This window comes from Lepus europaeus, chromosome 23 (assembly GCF_033115175.1).
Source record: "Lepus europaeus isolate LE1 chromosome 23, mLepTim1.pri, whole genome shotgun sequence".
Classification (NCBI taxonomy): domain Eukaryota; kingdom Metazoa; phylum Chordata; class Mammalia; order Lagomorpha; family Leporidae; genus Lepus; species Lepus europaeus.
In genome coordinates, this window is record NC_084849.1 from 16,276,598 (window position 1) to 16,286,669 (window position 10,072).

Below are 10,072 nucleotides of genomic sequence, written 5' to 3' on the forward strand. Positions count from 1 at the left end.
CAGTGCCCAGAGATGAGGGCAGGGAGAGTGTTTCTGCTGGAGGGAACAGCAAGTGCAAAGGCCCGGAGGTAAGGGGGAACAAGACTCCCTTTGGGTGCTGATCGGAGGGAGGAGCACAGAGAAGTAACTCATAGGGAGGCAGAGCCTGACCCCACGACAGACCTTGGCATGTGGAGAGGGTCAGGTGGGACCTCTTAGGAGCTACCACCTTAGGTCAGCCGGGCCCTGGGGCACAGAAACCCTGGTGCCTATGGCGGACTCACCTTGGTGACAAATCTATCCAGGAGGTAGAATAAGACTGGATGGTTGAGGGCAGCCAGGAAAGCATCCCTCAAGAACATGAGCTCGAGGCCAGCGCCGTGGCTTAACAGGCTAATCCTCCGCCTTGTGGCGCGGGCACACCGGGTTCTAGTCCGGGTTGGGGTGCCGGATTCTGTCCCGGTTGCCCCTCTTCCAGGCCAACTCTCTGCTATGGCCCGGGAAGGCAGTGGAGGATGGCCCAAGTGCTTGGGCCCTGCAACCCATGGGAGACCAGGAGAAGCACCTGGCTCTTGGCTTCAGATCAGCGTGATGCGCCGGCCGCAGCGGCCATTGGAGGGTGAACCAACGGCAAAAAGGAAGACCTTTCTCTCTGTCTCTCTCTCTCACTATCTATCCACTCTGCCTGTCAAAAAAAAAAAAAAAAAAAAAAAAAAAAAGAACATGAGCTCGAATCATAAAACCAAAAACTAGACGTCCAGTGTCCTGGGGGAGGGATGGGCTGCCACTAGGGTCTTGCCGTAAGATCACATTTGAGTCTGATCACACCTGGAGATCCAGCAGACGGTTTGCTAGAAATTCTAGGGCAGAGGAACGTGTTGAGCTTAGCAAATGCATGTTATCAGCACAGTCCAGGCTGGGTGGTGCTGCAGGCCACAGCTCTCCAAATGCCCGCAACAGCAAGGGCTGAGTCAGGAGCCAGGAACTCCACACGGATCTCCCGTGTAAGTGCTAGGGCCCACGTAATCGGGCTATCATCTGCTGCCTTCCCAGGCATATTAACAGGAAGCTGGATCAGAAGTGGAGCAGCCAGGATTGGAACTGGTACTCCAATATGAACCTGCTGCACCACGATGCCAGCTCCTAAACAACAACAAAAACATTTTTTAAAAAAATTATTTATTTATTTGAAAGACGAAGTTACAGACAGGGAGAGGCATAGGCAGAGAGAGAGACGTCTTCCATTCGCTGGTTCACCATACAAATGCCTGCAACAGCCAGGGCCGGGCCAGACTGAAGCGAGGAGCCAGGAGCTTCCTCTGGGTCTCCCACGTGGGTGCAGGGACCCAAGCACTTGGGCCATCTTCCACTGCTCTCTCTGGTGCAGTAGCAGGGAGTTGGATGGCCACAAAAACATTTTTAAAATTTATTAGAGAAACAGCTCCTATCCATGGGTTTACTCCCCACCCCCCAAATGCCTGCAACAGCCAGAGCTGGGCCTGGCTAGGAGCTGGGGATTCAGTGTGGGTGGGAGGGACCTGAGCCGTCACCTGAGCCATCACCTGAGCCATCACCTGCTGCCTCTGAGGGCGTGCATCAGCAGGAAGCTGGAGTCAGGAGTGAAACTGGGCCTGGATTCGGGATGCAGATGTCCTCACGGAGTCTTAACTGCCGCACCAAATACCCGTCCCTAAAAGCTCTTCATCCACCCTCTCACTCCATCTTTGCAACCTCCTCCTTTTCCTGATGTGAAAACTCAGATTCAGTAATGGGACATGACTTACCAAACTTAACGGTAGAGACCAAGGCTGTCCCTGTGTTCCTACGTCCAGCAAACTGTCCTTAACACAGGGAAAAGAGTCTGGGAGATGATGGTAAAAAAAGAAAAGAAAAAAAAAAAAAACACCAGTGAATGTGTATGGGAGGCTTAGGGTGCCTTGTCAGTCACTCTCCCGAAGTTGCTTTACACGTCCTCATTCCCAGCCCCAGGAGACAAAGGGTCCCCATGCCCTCGTTCACAGGTGAAGAGTCTGAGGGGTAGAAGGGAAGTGACCCGGCCTGGACTTCTGGCACAGTGCTTAAGATGCTGCCCGAGACACTCACGTCCCACACCCTCGAGCCCGGGTTCCAGTCCCGGCTCTGCTCTCCATGCCAGCCTCCTGCTAATGCTCACCCGCGAGGTAACAGCGATGGCTCAAGCAGTTGGGCTCCAGCTCCTGGCTTCCGCCTGGCCCAGCCCTGGCTGTTGTGGGCATTTGGGGAGTGAACCAGCAGATGGGAGATCTATCTCTGTCTTGCTGTCTTTCCAATAAACAAAAGTAAGTTAAAATTTAAAAACAAAACAAAACAAAAAGACAACAAGGGAAGTGACCTGCCCAGAGCACCTCGTTGGGAAGGCGCTGGCTTTTTCTGTCTCCCCCTTGCCCTGGCTGGCTTCTGCGCTGTGACTCACATCCTCCTGGGGAAGCAAAGACTCGCCAAGTCCATTCTCCCTCCCATGGAGTGGAGACCTGGCCGGGTTTCTAGGGTCTCGTTGCTCGCTGGAGACCAGCACTGCGAGACTCTGTTCGCCGGCTCCCTGCCTCTCGGGGTGACCCTGGTCCCCTGGGGTCTAAGGAGCAGAGACTCCAGGCTGAGGAACCTTGGCACAGGGCGCAGCCCACCCACCTCAGGGTCCTGGGGCAGCGAGGCTGGCCAAGGAGAAGGCCACGCTGGCCCCCACCCCTTCTCTGTGTTTACCTTTTGAACTTGTATTGTGAGCTTATCCCAAAGGGGGGATGGAAATAACTCATAAACTTAAAATAGGTAAGACTTAATTAATAGCCAGCTTTGTTCTTCTGATCCTTATCTGTACAGGAAGACACACCTCCTTTCAGTGCGGTGGGTCAAGGTGAAGTGCCTCTGGGGGCCCATCTTCCGCGTTTGAACTCTGGTCCCCGTCGACTGTTCCCCGCCCCGGGTGGAAGGGTTTTTCCCCACTCCTCACCCTAAGCCCGTTACCAGGCCTTGTCTAGTAGTCAGGTTGCCAGCATTACGTGTCAGGCCATGACTCCTTAAAACGCTTTCTTCTTGGGTGACTCAGCGGCCGTGCACCGAGGACTTCCTCCGGGCCAGGCGCTCTAATTAGATGCATCTCACAGATGAGGAAGCTGGGGACCCAGGGTGGAAATGTGACTTTCCAAAGGCCACATGGCTCAAAGAAGTCCTTATGCCCCCCAAATACCGCTGACGATGATTTAGTGAGCAAATCGCTGTGTGCTCAACAGTCCCGCAACGCTAGTTAAATAAAAGAAAAATCCATTTTTTAATTTTCCTTCTTTGAAAGATCTCTTTTTGGGGGTGGGAATTTGACGCGGTGGTGAAGAGGTCTCTTGGGACACCCCCATCCCACATAGGAGTGGCTGGGTTCAGATGGTGGCTCCACTCCCAATTCCAGCTTCCCACTAAGGCGCACCCTGGGAGGCAGCAGTGACGGCTCAAGTAGTCGGGTCCCTGCCACCAGGTGAGAGCTGTAGGTTGAGTTCTGGGCTCCTGATCTCAGCCTGGCCCAGCCCCAGCTGTTGTGGGCATTTGGGGAGTGAACCAAATCTTTCTCTCTCTCTCTCTCTCTCTCCTTTCTCTCTGTCTCTGTCTGTCTCTGACTCCCTGTTTCTCTGCCTTTCAAATAAATTGGGGAAACTTTTTTTTTTTTTTTTGACAGGCAGAGTGGACAGTGAGAGAGAGAGAGACAGAGAGAAAGGTCTTCCTTTTTGCCGTTGGTTCACCCTCCAATGGCCGCCACGGTAGACGCGCTGCGGCCAGTGCACCGTGCTGATCCGATGGCAGGAGCCAGGTGCTTCTCCTGGTCTCCCATGGGGTGCAGGGCCCAAGGACTTGGGCCATCCTCCACTGCACTCCCTGGCCACAGCAGAGAGCTGGCCTGGAAGAGGGACAACCAGGACAGAATCCGGTGCCCCGACCGGGACTAGAACCCAGTGTGCCGGCGCCGCAAGGCGGAGGATTAGCCTATTGAGCCGCGGCGCCGGCCGGGGAAACATTTTTTTTTAAATGCCTTTTTATTTCTAGCAATCTAGGAAGAATGAACAAGTATTCTATGTCAGAGAAGGAAGCGGAGGCTCAGAGAGGTGACTCCCCTCAGCCAGTGTCTCACAATGATCAACGGTGGAGCTGTGAATTACGCCAAGCTGTATCTGACGGGGAGCCAGGCTCAGGAAAAACTGGACTTTGGCTCCTAATTGGGTGATTCTGGAAAATCACTGCTCTGTCTGAGACTGGATTTCTATTCCTGGTCTCTGGTTTGGATGGAATTAGGACAGATCTCATCTTTTTAAAATTCTCTCCTTGGGGCAGGCATTGTGGTACAGTGGATTCAGCTGCTGCTTAACCCAGCATGCCATATAGGAGCAGCAGTATGAATCCCTGGCTGCTCTGTTTCCAACCCAGCTCCCTGCTAATGCGCCTGGGAAGGCAGCAGAAGATGGCCCAAGTACTGGAGCCCCTGCACCCATGTGAGAGACCTGGATGGAGTTCCTGGCTCCTGGCTTTGGCCTGGCCCAGTCCTGACTGTTGGAGCCATTTGGGGAATGAACCAGCAGATGGAAATTCTCATTCTGCCTTTCAAATAGATAAATAAATCTGCTTTTTTTTTTTAATCAAGTTAAAAAATTTTCTTCCATGTCATCTGCATTTTCTACAAAAAGTGTATCTTCTGGCCAGCACTCTGGTATAGCAAGTTAAACTGCTGTCTGTAGTGCTGGCATCCCATGTAAGCAATGGTTCACGTCCTGGCTGCTCCACTTCCAGTCCATCTCCCTGCTAATGCGCCTGGGAAAGCAGTGGAAGATGGCCCAAGTGCTTGGGCCCCTGTACCCATGCAGGAGACCCAGATGAAGCTTCTGGCTCCTTGCTTGGGCTCGGCCCTGCCTTGGTGGTTGCAGCCATTTGGGGAGTGAGCCAGTGGATGAAAGACCTGCCTCTCTCTTTCTCCCTCTCTCTGTAACTCTGTCTTTCAAATAAATAAAGATAAAATCTTAAAAATAGTGCTTATTCCTTCCAGAATTAGAAAAATATAACTGCTGTCCATTTAAAAGCCATCTCACTTAGTCCTTACAGAACCATGCCAGGAGATTCTCATTTGCACTTTGGGAGAGAGGAGGTGACCCGTCTGGGAAGCCACTGAGAATAGAACTGAATGAATCCAGTTCTATCTGACCCCCAAATCACAGTCCTGGAGGGCAGGTCCCCCATCTGAGAGAGTTCTGGAGGGTTCTAGGAAAACCAGCCTTGGCTGCAGGAGCTGGGAGTGCAGCCACTCGGTGTCCTTGGCTCTCCGATTGGGATGACCTTCCTCAGCAGGCAGGAGCCCAAGGCTGTCAGAGGAATGGCTGGGCTCACGGCCACCTGGGGACCGACACCCTTCTCAGCTTTCTCAGGGCCCGGACTGCCTGCCTTCTAGAGGGCTAGCCCAGGAAGCAGGCCTCGGGCACTTGGGAACCCCTGCAGGGCAGTGGCAGCACACTGGGTGTAATCCTGCCCGGGCCCAGGCCCTGGCCTAGTTTGGCAGGGGAGACCCTCACCCTTCTATATCCTGCCCTCCTGGGTCTGCTCTTGATAAATCTGCAGCTGCTGGAAATCCGACTCCCTCAGCCCAGTCCTCGGGACGCTGCCCCTGAGCCAGGCTCTCTCAGGTGAGGCCCTATTTGCAGGCACCCATCTCTGCTCACAGGAGCAGCCCCTGCATTCAAAAACTGCCAAACGTGGCATAGCGGGTAAAGCCGCCACCTGCGACGCTGGCGTCCCATATGGGCGCAGGTTTGAATCCCCACTGCTCCATTTCCAATCCAGCTCTCTACTGATGGCCTGGGGAAAGCAGAGGAAGATGGCCCAAGTGCTTGGGCCCTGCTACCCACATGGAAGACCTGGAAGAAGCTTCTGGCTCCTGGCTTCGGCCTGGAGCTGTTGCAATCATCTGGATAGTGAACCAGTGGATCAAGATCTTTCTTTCTCTCTGCAAATCTTTCAAATAAATAAACAAATGCATTTAAAAAAAAAAAAAAAAAACCTGCCAGCCCCTGGCCCTGGGGCCTTTGGGTTCTTCAGTTATGAAGTGGAGATAACGAGTTAATGCGTCTCATGTGGTGTAAGACTCTCATGTGGTCAGGGCACAGAAAGGGCTGAGTGAATCAAGGGACCCAAGATTTCTTTTCTTTCCTAAAGATGTATTTGTTTGAAAGGCAAAGTGACAGAAAGAAAAAGAGACATCTGCCAACCACTGGCTCACTCCCCAGATGTCCACAACAGCCAGGGCTGGGCCAGGCCCAAGCCAGGAACCAGGAACACCATCTGGGTCTTCCACATGGATGGCAGGGACCAAGCACTTGAGCATCCTCTGCTGCCTCCCCAGGTGCATTAGCAGGGAGCTGGGTCAGAGGCAGCGCTCAAACCAGAATTCAGATACGGGATACCAGCGCTGTCACGGCGAACAGCGGCTTAACCTGCTGGGCCATGATGCTGGCCCCAAGGGGATTAATACTTGCGTCAGGAAGTCCCCTGTTCAGTGCTACTGCATGATTCACCAGCCCCCATGGCAACTGGCTATTTTCTGGGTCCACCTGCCGAAAGGGGTTTGACAAGGCCGGAACCTCCACAGCTGACTGGTTGAGAGCTCCATGGGCCGTGCATTCCGGAAAGCAAATGAGCCACTTCCAAAAGCTCATGAAAAAATGGAATGTACAGATCAGCTTATTCTGGCACAAAACAAATATTTGAAATCCATGTATATGAGAGGTCCTCAAAAAGTACATATGATAAAAAAGCTATGCATGGATTTCAGTGTTTCAGAACCACAAATAAACTTATCCTTTTTTTTTTTTTTTTTGAAAGACAGAGTTACAGAGAGACACAGAGCCAGAGAGAGACAGAGGTCTTCCATCTGCTGATTCATTCCCCAAAATGACCACAACTGCCAGAGCTGAGCTGATCCTTAGCCAGGAGCCAGGAGCTTCTTCTGGGTCTCCCATGTGGGTGCAGGGGCCAAGGATTTGGGCCATCTTCTGCTGCTTTCCCAGGCCATAGCAGAGAGCTGGATCGGAAGAGGAGCAGCCAGCACTTGAACTGGCTCCCATATAGGATTGCTGGCACTGCAGGCTGGGGATTTAACCCACAGCACCACAGCGCCGGCCCCAACTTAGCTTTCTTTTATTTATTTATTTGACAGGTAGAGTTATAGACAGTGAGAGAGACAGAGAGAAAGGTCTTCCTTCCGTTGGTTCACTCCCCAAATGGCCGCCACAGCCGGTGCTGTGCCGATCCTCCGAAGCCAGGAGCCAGGTGCTTCTTCCTGGTCTCCCATGCGGGTGCAGGGCCCAGGCACTTGGGCCATCCTCCACTGCCTTCCCGGGCCATAGCAGAGAGCTGGACTGGAAGAGGAGCAGCCAGGACTAGAACCGGCGCCCATATGGGATGCCGGCCATGCAGGCAGAGGATTAACCAAATGAGCCACAGCGCCGGCCCCCAACTTAGCTTTCAATTCCAGTTTTCCACGAACTTGTGGAAGCGCCTTTGTAGGTCTCAGCTGCTTACAGGACCAGGCTGGTCTAAGTTGCTGAAAGCAGAACTCAGGAGGAGCTTCTCGCTTCAGGGTAACCATTGGCTGAGCATTTCGTTTGTGTCAAGCGCTAGTCTGTCAAAAATAAAGCCAGATGGAGCTACAATTTTAAGAGTTGATCATGCACACTAAAGAACAGCCCATGAACTGGAAGACGGCAAACCAAAGGTGGCAGGAAGTCGCCATTTATAGCAGGGATAGCACGGTTTATAGTGCATCCAAGAGGAAACAGTTTGACCTTTTTTTTTTTTGGATGGGCTGTCCTATATTCTTTCAAAGGCAGAGCTGTGTAAGCTGAACTGCCTACAGCCGATTGGTTTAGTCCCACTGGATCACATGGATAAGGACAAAAAACTTGCCTGTGTGTTGTTTATGTCTGCAGGTCACATTTTGGGGGCATTCAGGATGACTTGCGTTTTGGTTATGGATATACATCCTGGGGTATCTAAACGGTAACCTCCCTATTTACCTATTCACATTAGAAGCCGAGTGACTTTATTATGTGCACTTCGACCTTCTCCTCCTTTCTCCTCTGGTTGAACTATCCTCTTTAATCTTTAGAGCTGCCCTTTGAAATAGAAACTGTGATTATCTCTATTTCACAACTGAGGAAGCTGGAACCCAAGAAGCACAGTGTCTCTTGATATCACCAAGGGGTTAGATCTAGAACCTCCTCCTTCTGCCCACCAAATCCGAGGATACTCAAGTCCCTTAAATCAAACAGTACATTTGCATATTACCCAATACATCCTCTTGTATACTTTAAATAATCTCTAGATAACCTATAATACATAATACAATAATACATAGTCGTTACCCTGCATTGCTAAGGAAATAAAGACGAGGAAGAAAAGGTTGGACATGTTCAGTACAATTTGGTATTTTGGAATACTTTTGATCCATGTTTGGTAGAATCCACTGATGCAGAACCCACGTGTAGCGATAGTTGACTGTGTCACTTGGCCAAGGCCACTCGGTCGGCCAGCCATGGAACTGGGCACGGAACCCAGCCTCCAGGGCCTCAGAATCCACACGTCCCTGAGAGATGGTCTGACCCACAAGCAGCTCAGTCTCAAACAGGAGACCAGCAGACAGTGGGAATTGGGGGAAGATGGGCAGGAAGAGGGCAGCGTTGTGGTCTCCCATATGAGACCCGATTGAAGTCCCGGCTGCTCCATTTCCGAACCAGCTCCCTGCTGATGTGTCTGGGAAAGCAGTGGACCATGGCATAAGTGCTTTTGCCTCTGTTACCCATATGGGAGACCCAGATGGAGTTCCAGGCTCCTACTTCACCCTGGCCTACCCCTGACTATTGCAGCCATTTGAGGAGTGCCCCAGTGGATGGAAGATCTTTCTCTGTCTCTCCCTCTCTCTCTGTAATTCTACCTTTCACATAAATATTAAAAAAAAAGAGAGAGAGAGAGAGAGAGAGAGACCAGAATCTTTGGGACCTGGGTGGCCCAAGCAGGCATGGAATCTAATAAGCCCAATGAATGGTGTCTGGCATTGTATCTCACCCGTCCCCCTCTCCTCCAAGATGATCAAAGACCAGGGGGTATTCAAAGAAGAGCAATTTTCAGCTTTTTGAGGGCTCCCTACGAGTTTAATCCATTTCTGTGACTGTATCTCCTGGACTAGCCTCTCTCTCTCTTTCTCAAGATTTATTTAGAGAGGCAGAGTTAGAGAGAGAGAGAGAGAGAGGTCTTCCATCCGCTGGTTCACTCCTCAGATGGCCATAACAGCCAGAGCTGCACCAAACCAAAGCCAGGAGCCAGGAGCTTCTGGTCCTCCACGAAGGTGCACGGGTCCAAGCACTTGGGGGCTCAAGCACTCGGGTCATCCTCCATTGCTTTCCCAGGCCACTAGCAGGGAGCTGGGTGGGAGGTGGAACAGCCAGGACACAGACCGGTGCCCTTACAGGATGCTGGCGCTGCAGGTAGAGACATAACCTGCTACCCCACAGCCCGGGCCCCTGGACTTGCCTCCCCTGGCAGCAGTGTAGTGTGCCGGGCAAGAACTCGGGCTCTGCAGGCCTCTGCCTGGGAGGGAGGGCAGCCCGTCAGCTCTCAGGGCCTTGGTCCTCCCTTCTGCAAGGAGCCCTGCTCTGAGGGCTCTGCAGGCCTGGGCACTGTTAGGCAAGCCTTGGAAAGACACCCCAGGGGCATGACCTTGTGGGACAGGGAAGGAATTCTGTGCATTCAACCCCCTACTGATAGCTTCCATTTTGTTACCTGGGTTGTTTTGTGGCACAAGTCACTGTTCTAAATAACTGATTCCTGGGTTGTTCAGAGTGCTCCGCAGGGCCTGGGTGTTTCTGCTCACTGCGGTACAAAGCTCACTGCCTTGCACATAGTAAGCAGGCTTGTCGGATAAAACGCATTCCGTCCAGTTACACTGGCACTTTAGGTTTTTTGGCAACTGAATGATTTTTTTAAAGGATTTATTTATTTGAGAGGCAGAATTGGGGGGGGGGGAACATTTCCATCT